The sequence below is a fragment of the Asterias amurensis genome, chromosome 17, assembly GCF_032118995.1.
Source record: "Asterias amurensis chromosome 17, ASM3211899v1".
NCBI classification, from domain to species: Eukaryota; Metazoa; Echinodermata; class Asteroidea; order Forcipulatida; family Asteriidae; genus Asterias; species Asterias amurensis.
The window spans coordinates 3,455,474-3,477,776 of record NC_092664.1 but is presented as its reverse complement, the minus strand read 5'-3'; the positions used below and the strand labels follow the sequence as shown (position 1 = coordinate 3,477,776).

Here is a 22,303-nt window from a genome sequence, read left to right as displayed (position 1 = left end):
CCGCTGCAGGGTGAGGTGTGGGTAAACTAACAACTGTGGTAATAAATCATTCTGGTATAGACAACACTTTCCTGGTGTTAAGTATCCCAAAAACTTGGGTAATGATTAGAATATTCTGGAATAGACAACACTGGCATGGTGTTAACTATCCATCTAACTATGGACAGTTGGCATTTAACACCCTGTCAGTCTTGTCAGATAACAATACAAATAAAATCAAGTTAACACTTGAGTTTTCACAGATTGGTGTGGGGTGGATGTTGGGGCACCCTTTGAAAAAGTGCAGTCTTAGAAAAAGTGGTAACTGTTCAACAAAACATTTGAATCTGAGAAAGCTAGAAGCATGAAAAAAATATTTGGCAAAGATACTTTGATATTAAAAACATTGTGAGAGAAGACTTCCTCGCATGAAGGCATACATTACTATATAATTTTTTAAGTGATGTTTTTGTAATTAATTCCTCCAATGACCAATTGAGCCCACATTTTCACAGCTTTGTTATGGTATGCATTATGTATAAGATAATGCCCGAGTGAACAAGCTTACGTAATACATACAAACAATTGACTTAAAAATTAAACAATATCGCGCCATTCGTGCGAAATAATGGAGCGATTTTAACAATAGCATGACGTCACAGGTGTGGGTTAAGTCGCATAATGCCCTCGGTGAACGCGCCATTCGTGGGTACGAATGGCGCGCACCTCGGGCATTATCCTATACATACACCAAGTGATGGTAAACCTAAATAATGGGCCGACTTTCATAGAGTCGCTTCAGAGGAACATATTGCTAAATAATTGTCTGCTTATCAGAAGTGAGCAGGATACCAGTCACAAATCAACCTGTGACATCATGGTAGTTGGCTGGTAACCTTATTCTGGTAAGCGTAATTTTGTTGTGCTTACATACTTCCTGTGCTTAAGCAGCTCTATGAAATTTTGCCAAAATTTGACAAAGTACCACAAGTATACACTACCTTTAAGAGCCACATGGGAGGAAATATATTCCTTCATTCTATAAAAAAAATAGCTTTTTTTTAGTCATAATTATAAATACAACCTCGCTGATTCTCGATCGGTTTCACGCGAAATCAATTAAACTACACCACACCGACCAAGGTCGGACATGCTATTAATAAAACATGCTCCGTGTTCACCAATGTAGGATTGGGGCTCATAATTGCTGATTATAAACTACGTGGGTTAGTCACATAGCATGGACAACTCGACATTATAATGACTTACTATACGCGGTCAGCATCTGTCGTATTCATTTGCTCACTATTGATTAGCGTCAGAGTTTCTTAATTTTGAACCAAGGCTTGTTTTGTATTTACATAATGCTACAACAACACCATACCGTACTGCTATTGTATAACATGATTAAATAGCTGGACTCAAGGTGTGCATAACATTGGTAAGATTGTATATTCAATTCATGTCAGGGCCTTTGCAGCGATGGAAATAAGTAGCAAGAAAAATTCCCAATGACTAAAAACCGTATACAATTCAGCAAATACAGAGACAGGGTGTTTCACATGCAATGCATAAAAACAAAAATATTTTAAAAACTTAAATTAAATCTGATCACAGATTTGCAAATGGTCAACGAATTTCTTGACACCAAATCAACACGCGTGTTAAAATAACACAATGGTAATTTGTTTTGCAGAAATTAGTGTTATTTTAACACATATCGAGGTACAATTTGTATATATACTGTATATTATTTGACAACACCCATTGTGTACATTTAACACCCCATGCTGTTGCAGTGTAGTTTTCGATAAATGAGTAATTAGTTTTTATCTCGCTAGTCAAAAAAACTGATGCTTGAAAACTGAGGAAAAATGTATTTTACATATTGTTCGTTACCGTGTAGGCCTACTTGTTTTCCGGAGTGGGCTAGATAATGTATTGACTGGTTGTTGTAAAAACAACGGCAACTCGAACATGTTTCGACTCAAAATAAAATTACAATTCTCCATCTACATCAATAACACAGGGTACCAGACCAAACTGTTGTTTCTCATAAAAATGTTCAACCATAAATCCGCCAACGGAAAATTATAAAATTGACACAGGGTGTCAGACCAGACTGCTGTTTGCAAAACAGCAGAGGGTGCCAGACCAGACGGTTGGTTTTCGTTAAGTTTTCAACATAAATCCTGAAATGAACACAGGGTGCCAGTCGACTGTTTGCAAATTGACACAGGATACCAGACCAGAACGTTCGTTACATCACCGTATCATTTTTTTTTTTACCGAGTTCAACAGCCTGGAAACCGAACTACCACAAGCATGTAACAAATATGGATGTCTAGCAAATTGAGAATCAATACATACGAAGGCCGAACCGGCGTACATTTTTTTTTAACTGGGCGCCAAAAAATTACCAAGGTTGGTCGGTGCGTTCGACCTTTTGATGTCGTCTGCTTGAACACACTTGTATTGATTGGACATCCACAGCTGTACATTATCACATCATGTGATAGTATTTCTCTTCTTAAAAGCGAGTGATAAATGACACTTTCCATTTAGGGCTCGTCCATCTGGTAACTCGTGGTGCGTCTTAATTTAATAAATTGCAGGACACACGCCGAATAAGAATTCATTTGTATCGCGGGGAATAGTAAAACAAAACAAAAATTGCGATCGGAACTTCGGAGCGGGAAGCAGTGAAACTGACGGCGTACAAATATTGATCAATAAACAAGCGACCGGGAGAGGTCACTTGACATCACGAAACATGATTTGGAAATTTGACGATCATTTGACTCACACGCATTTGTATTATCATGTACGTCTCAACACTGGTTACGAGCCCCATAATTTCATGGATTCCAATGTTCGCACATGACTTTCACAGACTGTACCTCCAGGCCCCTATTTTTTTAGGACAAAAAGTAGTTAACAAGCACAACAAAATGATGCTTACCAGTTATCAGCCCAAATACCAGGTCATGTACAATATATTACTGCATCCTTCTCACTATATCAGCCAAGCTGAACATTGTTAAGCAATATTTTCTATACTGCCAGGCCCCTGTTCTTTAAGCACACAAAGTACATCTAAGCAAAACAAAATGATTCTTACCAGAACAGGGTTACCAGCCAAAATACCATGTCACGTGTACATTGTGTTACTGGTATCCTTCTCATGTCTGCTAAGCTGAAAATTGTTGGCCAACATTTTCTGTTATAGCATCTAGGCCTAAATGAAATCGGGCACGAGCTATTCTCCCTCAAAAAGAAAAAAACACCCTAAACCGCAGTGTCATATTCCAAACATCCGAGCATCAATCTTGCAAATGTCACTACACCTCTCGGCAAATAGGGCCATTTATTTCAGGGCCTATTGTCCAAAATACATTGAGTTGGAAGCCAACAACACTCAGGTTGCAATTGGGCATTTTTCTGTATGCTGTTTCCCTTTTATGGGTTTTTCAAATTTGTCTACAAAAGAAAACTCCGATGACAAACAAAATAGTACTGAGGCTGACGTTCTGGGTTTTTTTTTTCCTTTAAAGGTAGTGGACACTATTGGTAATTGTCAAAGACTAGCATTCACAGTTGATGTACCTCAACATATGCATACAATAACAAACCCGTGAAAATTTGAGCACAATCGGTCAACGAAGTTGCGAGATAAAAATAAAAGAAAAATAACCCTTGCCACACGAAGTTGTGTGTGTTTAGATGGTTGATTTCATGACCTCAAGTTCTAAATCTGAGGTCTCGAAATCAAATTCGTAGAAAATTACTTTCTTCTCGAAAACTATGGCACTTCAGAGGGAGCCGTTTCTCACTATGTTTTATACAATCAACGTCTCCCCATTACTCATCACCAAGAAAGGTTCTATGCCAAAAGTGTCCACTGCCTTAAAGTGGTGCTACCAAAAGGCCTTCTGGGGAAATAAAGAAAATGACGCGGCGAGATCGAACGCTTACACCACTGTGACTGCACGATGCTAGTCGATGCAACAGTGCTTTGCACTCTTTTAACTTGACCCTGCAGTAAAAATTAATGATGGGATTGATTTCTTGCCCGGATATTGCCGTATTAAACCTGGTAGGTTTGACGACTCCAAAATATAGTAAAGAGAAAGCCAAATTTGTATGGAAGTTAATTAAATGTCTATTTCCTATGAAAATTATTCCATAATGTTGCTCATTTATGAATGGATAGGCCTTTATAGTTGGCCGGTTGCGCGTGAAGACCCAAACAAAAATGTAAAATTTTGCTAGAATATTGCTTTATAGTTTTTACATTTGTCAATTAAATGATTAATAAAACAATGAACACAACTTTATGTTTTGCATATCCATCGCATTTATTCTTAATGAACATCTGACATCAAACTTCGAGGCTCATTGATTATTACACCAGAACTATGCCTTGAGCGACCGTACGGTTCCGTGCGGATGTACCATTGACCTCGCATTAATGTCATGTGGGTATTCGTAGTCAAATCCTACTTACATGAACATAACAATATACCACAACATTACACGCATGCTGATACAATTGCATGTACATGAACAATATGAGCGAACATTATGCCAGCAAAATGCAAACGACATCAACTTACAGCTGACAAACGACACCTCGGACCAATCAAAACAGATATTTGCAAATCTTACGTCACTTCAAGTGACGTTTATCCAATGAAATCATTGCGTCAAATGATGTCATCGGGTATGTAAAACCCTTGCGTATAAAGACAGGGGCCAGTCTACATAGGATTTGGCAATAAAGTGGTGGGATAAAAAGGTGAAGGCGGACAGGAAACGACATTGAGAATAAAGAAAGAAGACGAAACAAATTGACACACAATTCTGGCGGACCGGACATTGTTGCCCTAAAGCAACCCAACCATGCTGAGGGTGGTAGGTATGGATATTGTATAGTGTTTCAAACCGAGCCAAGAATAGGAAACGAGAGGTCATCGATTAGATTTGTGTGCAAGACCAACTGTTATTGTTTTCTTTGGCGAAATAGTATCCAAATATTGACTGCTTCGAGTGCTGCGGTTAAAACTTCGACTCCTAGGGTGATCCTCGGCGCGATCTATTTTCCCATCAGGGAAAAAACTTTCGCTCGAAATTGCACGGTTTCTCTTTTACGTCGCGAACTAACACGGTTGGCCATTTAATGGAGTCAAAATTTTGACTCATTAAAATGGCCGATCGTGTTTCTTAGAAACAAGAAAAACCGTACGAGGCATGTGTGTGTTGATCAGTATATTCTACTTTTAAATATCTATCTAACCATATGCAATTCATAACAAATTCAAACTCTTTCCAAAGACGAACTCGACCGATCCAAGGCAACGTGTTCCTTTAAACAAACAGTATTTCAACAAACACCCACTTCTTTATTGAGGCAAAAAAAAAGAGAGTGGGTGTATATTCATAGGAAAGGTTACGTCCAGGCCAATAAAATATAGATGGGATATTGGAAGCGAGCGGTCGATGTTGCCGATACCTTGTAACCTGATACACCTCAAATATTAAAACAAGTATTGCAAGAAGGTTGTGTCAATCCGTGCACGAACGACAAGATAATCATTAACTGACATTGTGTTTATTTAAGACAGGATGTATCAGGATGCTGTGTTTCTGTTCAAGAGATGGCACAACTTCAGTTTGTATGAAATTTTCACCATTTGCATTTCTTAAGCATGTCGGTAAGAACCATTATGTAAAATGTTCTGTAAATTAAAGGCGTTTTTCGTGTGTGAAAGATATCTAAGTACGGCATCTTAATTAAAGCAGACATTGGTTAAACAGACTGCCGAACTTGCAATGAAAAGGTTGTGGGCTCGAATCCTACCTAGCTAACCGCTGATTTCACTTATGACTAGAATAGTAAATTAATATTCGTTATGCCCGATGCAAATTTAACATCCATTATGTCTTTGCGGTGCCCGCTGCATACCAAAACATGGGATTCGGACTGCCTCTGGCTGCCGGGCAGCCTCGGTAGTCTAGTTGGTAAGACACTGCTCTAGAATTGCAAGGATCGCGGGTTCGGGTCCCGCCCGAGTAACATGCCTGTGATATTTTTTCATAGGACTTGGGAAAGTACTGAGTAAACAGTGCTAACACACATCGGTGTATGGGTAACAACCAAAATTAATATGACCAGAATAAATTATTGTCGTCTGTAGCTATCGGAATCACAAGTTCATTATTTGTGATATTCATATTCATAAACCAATGTATGAGAGAGATTGGCTGTTGCCGGCTTGGTGATTATATGCTGTTGGAGATTGTTGAGTTCCCTTGATGGGAAAATCAACAAACAAAAACAAAACAACAATGAATATAGACCCAATCGCATATCATTAGCTGAAGGCCTGGCCAAGAGAGCCAATCCGCCTGTCTGTTTTTGTAGGCCGGGCCTAAACCCACCCCTAACGCGCGTCTAACAATAGTTTTGACATAAATGTACCCCAAATATTGCCCAGGTCAAAATGTATAATAGGTTTTATGCTAAATAAAATAACTTTGCGGCAAAATAAAAAGCGGAACTACATTACATTGTGAATATATTTAAACTTATAAGAAGAAGCAATATGTAGCATCAACACCCAGTATTACGTTCACAAAATCAACATACGACGGTATATTCCCTTTAAACTAAGTTAGCTATGTCAATTTATCAGCATCTGCATAGAGCCAATGTCACGGACTAATAATATAATGATAATCAAATTGTTAAGCTAAGCAAATATTTACGAGGAGACCAGTTACAATCGTAGATCAAAGGCATGGTGTACTTTTTGTAGCTGTCGAAAACCAATATCCTCACTTGGTGTATCTCAACATATGCACCTGCTCAATTGGTCAACAACGTTGCGCGACAAAAAATAGAAGAACAAAAATACCCTTGTTGTATCTTGAATTGTGTGATTTCAGATGCCTGAGAAAAGGGTATGCCTGAAGCATTTCTCACATTCAAAATGTCTTGTTGAAAATTACCTCTTCTCTAAAACTACACTACTTCAGAGAGAGTCTTTTCTCGCAATGTTTTACATTATCAAAAGCTCTTATATAAGTGCTCATTTCCAAGTTTTTTCAACTGTCAATTACCTGTGCATGAGCAATTACGAAACTCTGCATTAAATATGCAACACAATTGATGTTAAGCTGTCGTTAAAATACTAATGCTTTTAAAGTATTTCCAACCACGAGAGCGAGACTAACTCGATGCCCGGGCAAATTATCGAAGATAAGCATGATGCCCGTTGCTAGGCCCGTTCCCGCCACCGAGCAAAATGCCACGAGTTGTTTGTTCAATCCAAGGTGCTTTAGATTGTGCATGACCGCAGTTTGGAGTCGAACATAGTTTTTTTTTCTGTTCCTAAGTGTTTCCGACAGGTTGCAGTGCAGTGCAAACGCAATGCTCTCAACGGGATGGGGCGACGGTATTTTGTTATCAAAATGCTGACGGCAAGTAGAATTGTTGATGAACACAGCTATATAAGGGAAACGCGGGTAGTTTAGTGTCCCCTTAAGCGAGCACTGGTAAACCTAAATCAAGGCACGTTATTTCAGTTTTTTTCCAAAGTGCGATGCCCTGTGGACTCATGGTCCTTGGTATCCAGACTGCACTCTTCCACATGTATACTAGGTATCCAGGTACAAGAGATGTGGAAATAAATGTATACAAACTTTGTATTCATATTTTTTTTTAACAACTATGGGTGTAATAGATGTTAAATTTGCATCGGGGATAAAGAATATTAATTTTTGGTTTTTACCCATATACACCGATGTGTGTAGCATTGTATACTCAGTACTTTCCAGAGTCCTGTGAAAAAAATCACAGGCATTTTACTCGGTTGTCTAGTTGGTATGACACTGCTCTAGAATTGCAAAGGTCGTGGGTTCGAATCCCACCCGAGTAAAATGCCTGTGATTTTTTTCACAGGACTCGGGAAAGTACTGAGTACACAGTGCTACACACATCGGTGTATATGGGTAAAAACCAAAAATTAATATTCTTTATCCCCGATGCAAATTTAACATCTATTAAAACTATGGGTGTATTATAATTAAAAGAAGATTATGCAAAGTCATTGATATCCTAGACTGGACTTTTCCACATTTCTAAGAGGGGTTCAGGTCCCAACGTTGTGGAAATTGTGTTTACAAAAAAGTGCGATTGGTATTGCTATTGTAGAAAAAACACTGAATACTCTTTAAATAATATTCAAAAAGAAGATAAATTCATAGACTAATAATTGTCTTTCTGATATCGAAAAGCATGACCCAGTATTTTGAGCAAAACAATGGTCGGATGATATAGCAGACTGCATGTCAACGTTTAAAACCAGACTGAACTCACACCAAGTCAAAGGACTTGGGAAGTCTACTACAATTAGTCAACAACGTCTCCAACATGGAACACTAGAATGAAGTAGATAACATTTGGGCGTTGTCCTTTACAGCAAGCACTAAGCCGTTTTCAAACTGTATTTTCTGGCCTTTTTCTAGGAAGCACTATGCCCGTTTTCAAACTGTAATTTCCGGCCCTTCTCTAAAACAACCCCCCCCTTCAACAAGCATGATTCTTTTTATTATTATTTCTTATTTTATTTTATTTATTTTTTTGAGGGAGAAAACCCTCGTGGCACAGCAGGGAACCAACGCACAACTCAACTCACATATGGCCCCGACCGGGAATCGAATCGGGGTCCCCTTGGTGAGAGGCGAGCGCTTTGCGCACAAGCCAACCGTACCACTGGTACAAACCAAATTCACACAAAAAAACTTCCTCGCAGTCGTGGTAACATAATTCTCGCATGAGTTAAATTAACACGACTGTACTGAAGTGTAATAATTTCCTGGGCTTTGCCTCACTTGCCTCTATATTGATTGAAAGGGTCATGCCATCTCTTAGATGCCATTGCCCTCCCCTCCCCTCCCCCTAAGGGACGTACTACGTGGAAATGTGCTCTGAATGGTTAGATGGAGAAGACCTTTTTTATATGAACTTCATGACTACATCTTCGACTTCAGTAAAGTGGAGAGTGCGGACATGCCCCAGCTGTTGTGTTGCTGAGGAAGGTACGTGCCTTGGCAACAAGGTCTCGGGTAACTGCAACATTATTACAGCGTGCTAGCTGAGGGTTAACGGCCAAGTTTAAGAGTTAATGCTATGGCGTGCGGGTCATTGCCATTATGTGGTAAAGTCTAGTCTGGGAAATCAATGACTTTGACTTCGAATCCCCGGGGCATTGTTCTTTGGAGAAAAACTGTCAGTGAAATAAATAACAGTTCTCGCAACTGCAACATTATTACAGCGGGCTACCTGAGGGTTACCGGCCAAGTTTAAGAGTTAATGCTATGGCGTGCGGGTCATTGCCATTATGTGGAAAAGTCTGTTCTAGGAAATCAATGCATTTGACTTTGAATCTCCCTAAGGCATTGTACTTTAAAGAAAAACTGTCAGTGAAAAATAAAAGCTATCGGGTAACTGCAACATTATGACAGCGAGGGACCGGCAAAGTTTATGAGTTGGCGGTGGCGTACAGGTCAGTGCCACAACAGTCTAGTATAGGATATCAATGACTTTGAATTCCCAAGGACATTGTTCGGCCATTTATGGGAGTCAAAATTTTGACTCCCATAAATGGCCGACCGTGATAGTTCGCGACGTAAAAGGAAAAATGTGCATTTCGAGTGATACTTGTGTGGATCATTATATTCTACTTTTAAAACATCTTTCTAACCATATGCATTTCATAACAAACGGTTTCAAACGCTTTTAATAGACCAACTCGTTCGATCCAAGGCAACGTGTTCCTTTAAGGCTCGGGCTACATTTAGGTGGCGCACAGACGGCCTTAAATATACATTTGAGAAGCGTTACTGTCAGTGAAGTTTCTCAGATTGTGTTTTCCTTCATAGGGATTGTTCTCCCTGCGTGCACATATTGGCTAGGGAATTTCTAAAACTGGAAAAAACTTTTAAAATGAAATTTTCACATGCTAGTTTTGTTGTACACATTTACATTTATAAAGGAATAAAACAAGCGAACGGTTACCAAAACGTATTGCCTTTTAACCGAGTTCCCAAAACAATAATGATATGATTCATAAGATATTGACTTTTTTATTTAAAGTTTATTTTGACTCAATAGATTTGCATTTCACGTAACGCAAAGTTAATGACATTATTTTGTTCTTCCAGTGTCTAGTGAGATTGGTGGTAATCGAACCACGATAATATGGGGAACAATAGATTCCATTAAGAAGGTCTTTATTGGATTATGACAACACTACAATAAGCCCTCAGACGAAACTGCATTAGATTTATAGAAATAGAGCTGTGGGAACACAATGAACATAGCGATTTGCTTAAACTTCAGGAAACGCCATCACATGTTTAAGCCATTTGTGAGTTAGATTTGAAGAAAAAAACATTAATAATAATGTTGGCGCAAAGACTTGCTTAATCGTGGCATTTAACTTAAACTTCAGAGTAATTTTTTTAGTCAAATGACACCATCACAGACGCACAATCTAACAAATGCGCTGCGATTATGAGAAGTGGTAAATACACACTGTTTTTACATTGACTATGCATGTTATGGTGAGCTTAAAACAAACTCAATTCTTAAAGGCTTCCATAACGAGACACAGAACGACAACAAAACACACCAAGCTGTCCTAGTCCTATGATAATACAGTCTGTTAAACAAAGAATTACTTGGAGTCTGTTGTCTCCGATTCTCCCCAAAAGCACGGCTTGTCAATAACACAAACCACTTTGTAGGTTTTCTTTTATAACCCAGCACGTCTGGACCAAGTCAAGGACCGGAGCCATTTGTGACCATTTTGATCAGGCACTATCTTAACAAAAACCTTTCTTCCTAAGTCCGGTCGGACGGTATCTAAAATTGTTTCAGCTCGGAACATCTCGAACGGGCATTTATTAATTTTATTTATTTGTTTATTATTTTTTTTCATACCCCTTTAAAGACACTGGGCATTATTGGTAATTGCTGTCAAAGACAGTCTTCTCACTCGGTGTATCTCAACATATTACACAAAATAACAAACATGTGAAAATTTGTGGACAATCAGTCATCGAAGTTGCGAGATAACAATGAACGAAAAAAAAAAAAACTTGTCACACGAAGTTGTGTGCATGCTTGATTTCGAGACCTAAAATTCTAAATCTGAGGTCTCGAAATCAAACTCGTGGAAACATCTCGAAATCTACTTACTTCAGAGGGAGCCGTTTTTCACAATGTTTTATACTTTGAACAGCTCTCCATTACTCGTTAACAAGTAAGTTTTTATGCTAACAATTATTTTGAGTAATTACCAATAGTGTACACTGCCTCTAAAACTATGACATTGGGATTCTCCAAAGTAGGGACGGTCTCAAGGAAATAGGGACAGTTGAGAGGCATAGATGTTACAAGTGACATCGTGTATATATATATATACACACCTCATACTATTTGGATGATATTACTTCAATTAAAGTGGCTTGTAGCAGGAGACATGCTCCAGCTAACTAGCTGACCATGCTGAATGATCAATAACGGGTTGAACGATCAAAGAGCGGTGCATGACAGCAAATTAGAAACAAGTTAGTTCTGTCATGCATTCCTATTGCGCATGGTGGGTCATTAAGGGCAAATCCATAAGGTTGGGATGTAAGGTACAATTACTCGAACTTAACTTCCGTGCTGCAGTTTACTTCCACATGTTGAATGTATTATATTGTGTTCAGTGTGTATAACAGTGTACTGGTCGATATAGTCGTTGATAAATGATGATCATTACCAGACAAACCAAAGACATGTTTCAGTCTAACCCATAAGTAATATTATGTTGGTTAAGCTACAATATCTTACAGTGGCAATTCGTACTTCATTTTCTGAGCCAACTCATCGCAGACATATATACGTAAAATTGATACAGTACTCGGCATGTCTATCTACATCAACAATTACGTATTTGCGTATGAGCGCTTACGTCGAGGAGATGAAATTACTTGAACACGACGTTAATATTGCCGGAATCTGAGCTTTAGTAGTTAACAATGATGTCATAGTGAAATCAAGTAATCGCAACGTTCAAACAATACAAATAATAGTTTAAACACAAATGTTGTATGCCTACCCACATTTTTAACAAGATAAACAAGTTAAGGAAAAAACTCTGATCAATTCGCCACCTGCTCAAATTATTTTAAGCATTCAAACAAACACAAGAATCTAAACATGTTTTAGGTTATAAAATATGAAAAAGTGGTTACAAAACGTATGCTTAAATAGGTGTTGATATTCTACACACTGTTTTTAGAGTGCAGTTTTTTGAAGCCGCAATTTGTAAAACGCTTGTCAACAAACGTCAATATAAATTGGGTCATTTTTATCAGAGTGACAGCAGAACACTCAGAAACATGACATGCATATATTTTGGTTTGTGCACATCAGAGCTGACTTATGTTGACACGCCGCTCGCTATTACGTGTGTGCCTTATCAATTATTTCCCAAATACTTCAAAATGTTAAGGTTTGTGTCAAACACAACTGCCGTATACTATACACGATTGATTTTTAAATTGAAGACTGATAACGGCAGCGGTGAATAGATAAGGCACATTTTTAAGAACCAAAAGTGGGTGCAGATTTCTTTCTGATCGACACAATCACTAACATTCTTTTAAAATAATGTTTACAAAAATCGAGTGTCCCGACAAAAGAAAACTTACTACTATTCTGTATTTAGTTCTTTAAAGGTATTGGTCAAGCTTGGTAATTGTCAAAGACCAGTATTCTCACATGGTGTATCCCAACATATGCATAAAATAACAAACCTGTGAAAATTTGAAAATAATGAAAAAATATACACCCCTTGTTGCATTATATACTGTAGATGCTTTCAGATGCGTATTAAAAAAAGGCTTCAGCTAGTGAGTGAGAAATTACCTCAATCTCAAAAACTACGTTAATTCATATGGAGCCGTTGCTCATAATGTTATACCACCAACAGCTCTCCATTGCTCGTTACCAAGTGAGTTTATATGCTAACAATTACTTCAAGTAATTACCAACAGAGTCCAGGGGTGGATTTCACAAAGGTAGTCCTAACTTAGGGTAGTCCTAACTTAGGACTAGTCCTAGGCAATGCTAAGAGATAGGACTGGTCCTAACTTAGGACAAAGGCAGTCCTAACTTAGGACTAGTCCTAGGCAATGCTAAGAGATAGGACCAGTCCTAAGTTAGGACTAGTAACTCATTCTAAGTTAGGACCAGTCCTATCTCTTAGCATTGCCTAGGACTAGTCCAGAGTTAGGACTACCTTTGTGAAATCCACCCCAGTGCCTTTAACACGATTTTTGATTTTGATCGAGCTGATCTGCAACTGTAATTTACAAAAGGCACACATAACGCAGAATTCCCCCAGTGGCAAAAAGGGTGGCGTTTTTTCTTCTTCTCGTTTTCGCAAAAGCACCTGATTTTCCAAATCGATTGAACCAAATTGAGGCAGAGCTAGCCGAGATGAGTAAGTGCATCTTGTGGATGAGGCAACATGATCCAGGAGCGCGTGGGTGGTATCTTCTAGTTCACACCACTATCGGCTCTGGTGACTTGGAGTCAACTCTTGAACGGGGCATCAGCCTGTAGCTCAACCCGTGTTTGTGCTTACGTAGCGTCCCTTAGAAGAATTTCGATTGCATAAAGCTGTTAACCGTAAGCAAGGGAAAATTCTGGCTGACCCGCGGTTAGCACACGAGTGACGTAACAAAGCAAATACATGGTGAACGTGCATGCACGGTTAGAAACTTTCTGCTAACTTGAGAAATCATGGTGAATACGTTTATGCTTACGCAAACTTGTCTTCAACAGTACGAACAAAATGTTTTTATCGGTGAATAGCTTCATAGAGCTGCTTAAGCATCACTAATTGCACAAAAAAATCTGCTTAGCAGAAATGAGCAGGATACCTATCATTGTACTTGGGACATGGTATTTTGGCTGGTAACCAATATCCTGGTAAGCAAAATGATGTTGTGCTAAACTTATTTTGTGCTTGAGCAGCTCTATGAAATTGGGTCCAGGCTAATGAGAAGGATACAAGTCACACATTGTACATGGGACATGGTTGGCTGAACCAATATTCTGGTAAGAAAAACAATGTTGTGCTAAACTTATTTAAGCATCTCTATGAAATTGGGCCCATGCCATGCAGAACGTGATACAAGGTAGATGCTACCGAAGTGATATCACTCTTAGACCGGCTAAAGGAGCCCTACACAAGAAGACGACACAGGGATATAACCTTACGCCGCGTAACGACAGGTGCAGTGCCGCAAGGGAAGATGCCCAACGGGGGTGTTGACCGCGTGGGAGAGCCGTAGATATAAGACAGCCGGCCGGTCGGAGGCAACTCGTGTGGTGACCTCAACAGAAACAACCCGTGAAAAAAAGAATTCACGTCTTTAAAGGCACTGCCGTCGATTTCACCAAACTGTTCAAAACTTAGGATTAATCTTGGGACCTTGGACGAGGTCAGTTCCGTATTCGAAGACGTTACAGGACGTATTGAACCCATCCTATAAGTTAGGACGAGTTACTCGTCCTAACTTGAGATACTATCCGAAATTGGCTGCTGGACACGTTCGGTAATTGTCAAAGACCAGTTTCCTCACTTGTATTCCAACATAATATGCATAAAAATAAAAAGCACAGAGCTGTGAAAATTAGGTCTCAATATTGGTCATAAAAGTTGTTTAAAATATAGACATAAAAACTCTATTGTTGCAAAAATGTGTGTGCGTTCAGACTTCAGACTTTAAGGCTTCAGACCTGAAATAAACTCTTTCTCAAAAGAAACGGTTTTTTCAGTGGTGCCGTTTCTTAGAATGTCTCATACTATCAACAGTCTTCATTGCTCGTTACCAAGTATTTTTTTATGCTATCATTTTGAGTAATCAACAAACGTGTCCAGTGCCTTTAAGTTGTGATCTTACACAGTACTTTACATTCATGGAAATGTTAACGCGCACCATACCCGAGGAAGCAAAATCGGTGGTGGAACATGACAGACGGTGATTATATTGGATGCGCCGATGGCCAATTCCACAGCTGTTCTAAATTTTCGCGTCGCCAAGAAGAAAATGACCGTAGAAAAATATTGATCACGACTCTACAGGGAATGCCATTTGGCTTTTGGATAATTGCCATACATTTTATAATTTCATATTGACAAAAATATAAAATGTTGATTACGACTTTAAATGAAGGCAAATTGAGTGTTGGTCAATTTTTTTTGTCAAACATATTTCATAACTTAATATGGACACAAAGCAAATGACCATAGAAAAATATTGATCACGACTGTAAAGGGAAATGGTAGTGATATGATAGATATTTTCAAAAGAAAAATGGGCGTATACAAATATTGATCACAACTACAGGGATTGTCACTTGGGTTTGGATCAATTGCCATTCATTTCATAATTTCATATTGACAAAAGAAAATGACAGTAGAAAAATAATGATCGCGGCTGTAAAGGGGAGGCAAATTTAGTGTTGGACTGCTTGCTTGCCAAACTGTTGATAACTTCATGGTAGACAAAAAGGAAATGACAGTAGAAAAATATTGATCACGACTGCAAAGGGAACGCAAATTGAGTGTTAGTCAATTATTTTGCCAAACATTTCATAACTACAAGTTGAACAGCAGAAAATGTCAGGAGAAAAATATTGATTACAACTGTAGCAGGGAATGCCACTTGAGTTTTTGTCATTTGCCAAAAATTTCATTAATTTGAAATTGACACACAATAGAGTCTCGACATTTCAATTGAATATTCATACAGACTGTGATCATGGCAAATATAACAAAATCCTTTGATGGAAACATAACGCACACATGAGGAAATAGATCAAATAGGGTTATCAATTTACAATCGATCCACAAAATCCAGAAAAGAGACTCAGCTTGACTTACAAAGAGTATGATAACATGAGAGAGAAAAGTTCACTGGCTCTTGTGAAAAGCCAACTGAAATACAACACGCTGCAGAATCATGGGCTTTAGGGAATAGGACAAAGCGTGAATCTAGGTAAAGGGGACAGGGGAAAATGCACCAGGATGTCGAAACAAGGTGATATGGAACGGGTCCGGACGCTAAGAAACTAGGCCTGAGCAATGATGCTCTGAGTGATTCCGTTCTTATTAAAGAAGGTGCATTTGAGTTTGCTTTCTTTGCGCGGTCAGATCTGAGAAACAGAGTATCTATAGTGGGCGAGTTTCCCCACTGGGCCCACTCAACACGCTTCGAAGGGACATATAAGGATGTATATAATGATGATCGGAATCGGGAAGACTGCGGCCAAACAAATAAAACAACTTGTTTATAGAATATAGATGAACAAAATTCCTTTTTAAAGAGATGTCGCCTAACCTCAAAAGGGAACACATGTACGACCACTTCAAGGTGAGGGCTACACTTAACTGATTTGGACTGTTGACCCAAATAAACTGCCGCCAGGGGCAGGTTGCCATACCCATGGGGCTGAAATAGGGTTACCCCTTCACAGTCCAAAAAACACGTAGCCTTGTTAAATCATCCACGATGCCTGGCTGGTAGAACCATGGAGCTATAGCTCCATGGTAGAACAGACTGCACTAGCTTCCTAACTTACCCGAGTATAGAGACATAGGCCTTCAACACACGGTTCAATTAATAACCTTATAGGACTATTACTTGATTTTGTATCACAAACCCAAAAGTGTTAAGACAATGAACCGTATAGGTTGCCCAACAACATGCATTGCACAATTTAGTGAAAAGTATTGACATATAATTTGCTGATTAAATTAATGAAGATGACACCCCGGAACCTACTGACAAAAAACCGGCATGTTTAATACCGGTTTTACTGTTTAAATTGTCTCCACATCCAAGTTGATGTGCTTTTTCGCAGACCGTCATCGGCCCCTGTGTATAGAGTGACCAGAAATAAAGTTTAATCAAATCAAAAGATATCTTTGACAATTTACATGATATCATTACCAAAGAGGGCGACAGAATATTTGGAACCCTGTCACATGAGCAATTTACGAGGGACCGGGTTTGGCAAAGACGCGGTTTGAAGTGGTCCTCTGTCAAGCTCGGAGTGATTATTATGCGTAATTCGGAGACAGTTGATAGCGGCATCCGATACGAGCGGTCATTTTGGTTTGCAGCAGTGGCTCGTTAAAGCAAGAGTCCCACAACATAACATCTTGAGAAGAGAAATAAAAACAGCAATAAAAAAACTAGTTATTAAGTAGTAACGCCTTCTACAATAATGTAGCAGTGTGCTTTACAAAAAAAAGTGACCTGGTTATTGAGCGAATAACAACCTTTTCAGCGCCCTGGGGAGTATACAGCCATCTGAGCTGCCACGCACATGTGCTCCGAAGGCCTTTTCAAGCACATCATCCACCTCTAACCCTACAGGCACTCATTCATACCCCTGGCAAAAATGAAGTTAGTACAGCATCCTGCTCAAAAGCACAAGTGTCGGGACCCACTCAGTTTCAGGCCTATTACTTCACGGAGGCAACGAAGGCGATTGCCTTCATGTCCCCCATTGCCTCGGTGCCCTTGAAATGTTCCAGTAGAAATTTACCTCAAAGAATGTCCTTAACCAATGAGGAAATGCCTTGGTGTCCTTGCCCTTTTAAACACAAACACACAGGCCTGCAGTATTAAGCATGTAATGGTCTCTTCCAGGGTGTTTGTTCTGAACAGAAACGCAACGGTTTCTTCTTGACGTTTCGGCTTGCTGCTTTAAGCAGTCGTAAAGAGACTGGTGACATACAACAAAGCAACGATTACATGTGGGAACAAGGCCAACAGGCACAATGTAGTCAACAACTCTCCATACAATGAACATACTCTACCTCACTACTAAATAATTGGTTTCATCTACCATTGATAACTGGCGAACTGATTTTGTACACAAATATTGCTGGCTGACTTTTGTTTCCCACCCTCTCACAAATCACGGCCGGTGTTGAGTGACACCCCTCTAGGAAGTGTGGCATGGTCCTGCTTAGGATATCATGCATATGCTATACCTAACTAATGCAACTTGACACCACATGAATAGCCTCAAGTCTCGGTCTAGTGGTCAAGAATTTAAATACTAGTTTGCATAATAAATGAGAGAACAAGATATCAATACTAAAGTTATTCAGTTAAACTGAAACTTCAAATGCACACAGCATGGTATTACTACAGTATCAGTGTTCATTGCAGATTGAGTCGGTACCTGTATTAAAAAATGTATATTCAGAAAAGAAAAAAACAATGATGCTGTTTGCCCTTTCTAGGGTCGATTCCAATAAGATAGGGCATAGCTCTATAGGACAAGTACAATGATATAAGATAACGCTATTCTTAACTCTTTGTGAAGTTCACCCCTTTACCCTATAAAGGTCCTCTAATTTTGCCGACAGTTTCAACACCATAAAGAAATATGGGAAAGGCAAAGAGTGAAGTCTGATTTAAACATGGGCGGTGTTGATTCACATCTCCCAAATGGAGTCACTTTCAAATTGTTGATGTTTACGAGGGGTTTGAGATGGTGTAGCGGCTAGCAAACACACACTGACTTAATCAAATTGGTCCGAGTTCTATTCAATAGGTTGACCGGTGCTAACTTAGTTAAGGGAACCAAATGACATTACCAGGAAATTTTAACAACACTGAGTTACACGTACAACCTTAAAGGTCCCTTTGGTTAAACTGCGAAGACAGTATTTAGGAGATCGTAACAAAAAAAATATAAAATACACTCCGGGCCAGTATTGACCGGTTTCCGCGTCCCTTGAGGCCTGACCCATCTCCGGATCAAGTCGGAAAGCGGTTGAACGAAATGGATTTTAACTGGGTTTATATCCATTAATACTGGTTCAATTTGACACAAATTCCGGGTCATATCTGACCAATTTTTTGGTAATTTAGATGCAGACTCCGGGTCATATCTGACCCATTCCTGGGTTATTTAGACGCAGGTTCTGGGTCTGACCTATTTCTGAGTCATTTTGACACGTACACTGGGTCATATCTGACCCATTTCCGGTGACACAGACTCATATCTTAGGTATCTACTTCTAGGTATTTTTGACACATGTTTCGTGTCATATCTGACCCATTTCTGTGTCATTTTGACACAGATTCTGGGTCTGACCTATTTCTTGGTCATTTTGACACAGACTCGGTCATACCTGACCCATTTCCGGGTAATTTTGACACAGACTCTGGGTCATATCTGACCCATTTCTGTGTCGTTTTGACGCAGATTCTGGGTCATATCTGACCCATTTCTGGGTCGTTTTGACGCAGACTCTGGGTCATATGTGAACCATTTCTGGGTCATTTTGACGCAGATTATGGGTCATTCTGACCAAAAGTGGGTCAGTGGACCCAAACTTGTTAACTTGAAGTTTTAAGAGTGCAACAGCAGAAAGAGTGCAACAGCGAGAATTTACCATGGTATCAATTATTGACAACGGTGTTAGCTATCAATAGCCGGAATGAAGCACAAGGTTGGTCCTCGAAAATCCAGTAACGCGACTGATGTATTTATACATATCGTCAGAGAATAATATTAAAATAAATCACAGACAGTATCCATTTCAAAAACACAATTCGATAAATATGTTGCGACGAACGCCGGGAACATTGATTTAAAACAAAGCCACACAATAATTAATCTTGACTTGGTGTGGAGAGATAAACAACAAACAGCCAGATCTCTAGCTCACGTGTCACCACTATTCAAACAATTGTTCTGATGGCGTTCTAAAAATAGTATAATCATTAATTCAACATGAATTGTATTATTCTGAAACACAGCAACATGGTGGATTTGGTGGATTTTTTTTTCTTTTTTTTCAAAACACGCAGCCGACAAGATAATCACAACGACAGAAGATTTTACGTAAACCAGGCAAGCGCATAGAAAACTAGTCAATTATAGGTACTGGACACTAGTTTGGTAAATTCTCAAAATAATTGTTAAATAAAGCATTAACACTTGGTAACCAGCAATAGGGGCTTTTGATTTGATAGTGAAAAACGGCTTCCTCTGAAGTAAGTAGTTTTACAACAAAAAAGAGGTAATTTCTCACTCAAATATTAAAACACTTTAGACCTTAAGCCTTATGCATCTGAAAGCACATACATTTGTGCAACAAGGGTGTTTTTTCTTTTAATATTCTCTTGCAACTTCGATGAGCAATTGAGTCCAAACCTTCACAGAGTTGTTATTTTATGAAGCATAAGTTGGGATACTACAAGTGAGGACAGGTCTTCGTTAGTAAACAAAGACGTACAGTGTCTTAACTATAGATACAGTTCGTGAACATGCATAGAGTTCGAGCCGTCTCAGTCACAAACAGCGCCCGATCGGTTCGTTCACATTAGCAAATGCAAATACTCCGGCCTGGGAAACCGGAGAACCTATCACACCTTGTGGAGAAGAGAAAAAAACGGCTTGCCGCACCTTGAAATTTTCGAGCAGCAGAAGAATTTGATCAAAGTCCTTGCCTTAAAATTCATGGCTCTTGAGATATTGAAGCATCCTTGGTCAATATTCTAATGTACTTCCTTTCATTGACGATGGCACTTTTATCCATAAAATGTAGGAGTCTCGGGTCTCGGGTTACTTTCACACTTGCATTGGGCTATCAGTGAGTCTACTTTAACGTTTTCTCGTATCTTAATTTTTTTCTTTCACTGTCTTCTTCTTCTTTTTCTTACTCAATATCTTTACTCTTGTCACTTGTCACTCTTACAGGAAAAATTCCTCTCTGTTATTAAAGAGATGATCAAATAATCAAATTTGTTGTACCTTTGGAGACCAAGGACAAAACAAAAAGGAATAATTTGAAACCAAAAAACAGTTGGTTTTCCTGAAAAGTACAACAGAAGAAGAAAAACTATGATGGAACTGTGAAAATGTGCAAATTTGCTAGAAATTCTAAATTTTCCAATGACAACAGAAAAAGGCAAAACTTAAAGTCACCTGGAAGTGGTTTTTTTTTCAAAATAAAGCTTTTGTCACTAATACATGTGTTTTGATGAGTGGAATGTGAATAAACAGTTAACTAAGGTTTTAAAAAATCAGTTCTTATGTTATTTACAAATTTAAGAGAAGACCCCGACCCGAGAGGGCGCTGTTCGTGACGTCAATCAAGGCAGACTTTGCCTGTAATGCGTAGAGTAAACACAATTGCAAAGTACATGTACGGACCAAGTCGTGAGTTTGTACAATTCAAAATTTGTTTTTTTTCCGGCAATGCCGACCAGGTGTATTGCTGCTGAATGCAGAAAAACACGATTGACGTCACAAAAGGGGTAGGCGGAGTCAGCCCCCTAAACAACTTCATATATTTTTTAAACATATAAATCGTGACAAACAATTACTAAAAAAATTGTTTTATTGTTCGTAAGCATATACTCTTATGTTTGAAAGAAAAACAATTCTATTTCCAAGTGACTTTAAACAAACAAACAAACAAACAAACAAACAAACAAACAAACAAACAAACAAACAAACAAACAAACAAACAAACAAACAAACAAACAAACAAACAAACAAACAAACAAACAAACAAACAAACAAACAAACAAACAAACAAACAAACAAACAAACAAACAGACAAACAGACAAACAGACAAACAGACAAACAGACAAACAGACAGACAGACAGACAAACAGACAAACAGACAAACAGACAAACAGACACAGTCAAACAGACAAACAGACAAACAGACAAACAGACAAACAGACAAACAGACAAACAGACAACCAGACAACCAGACAACCAGACAACCAGACAACCAGCCAACCAGCCAACCAGACAACCAGACACACAGACAAACAGACAAACAGACAAACAGACAAACAGACAAACAGACAAACAGACAAACAGACAAACAGACAAGCAGACAAACAGACAAACAGACAAACAGACAAACAGACAAACAGACAAACAGACAAACAGACAAACAGACAAACAGACAAACATACAAACAAACAAACAAACAAACAAACAAACAAACACACCAACACACCAACAAACAAACAAACAAACAGTTAAATAAAAGAAGAAAAACTAGCCATGAAACAAGGCAAATTGTGCAAACTTTCTAAACAGTTGAACGACCTTAAAAACAAGAGTCTTGCACCGTATTGAGCATGACAACTGCATTCTATCGTGCTGATCCAACGGTAATGACGACCGACGTTAACTTAAAC

General features: G+C 38.8%; 1 non-coding gene across 1 annotated transcript; it reads left to right on the top strand.

Moving 5' to 3' along the window:
• The first annotated feature begins 7,846 nt into the window (after positions 1-7,846).
• On the top strand, positions 7,847-7,919 carry Trnas-aga (transfer RNA serine (anticodon AGA)). Its single transcript has one exon. It is a non-coding gene; the product is annotated as a tRNA-Ser (tRNA).
• Positions 7,920-22,303: the final 14,384 nt, after the last annotated feature.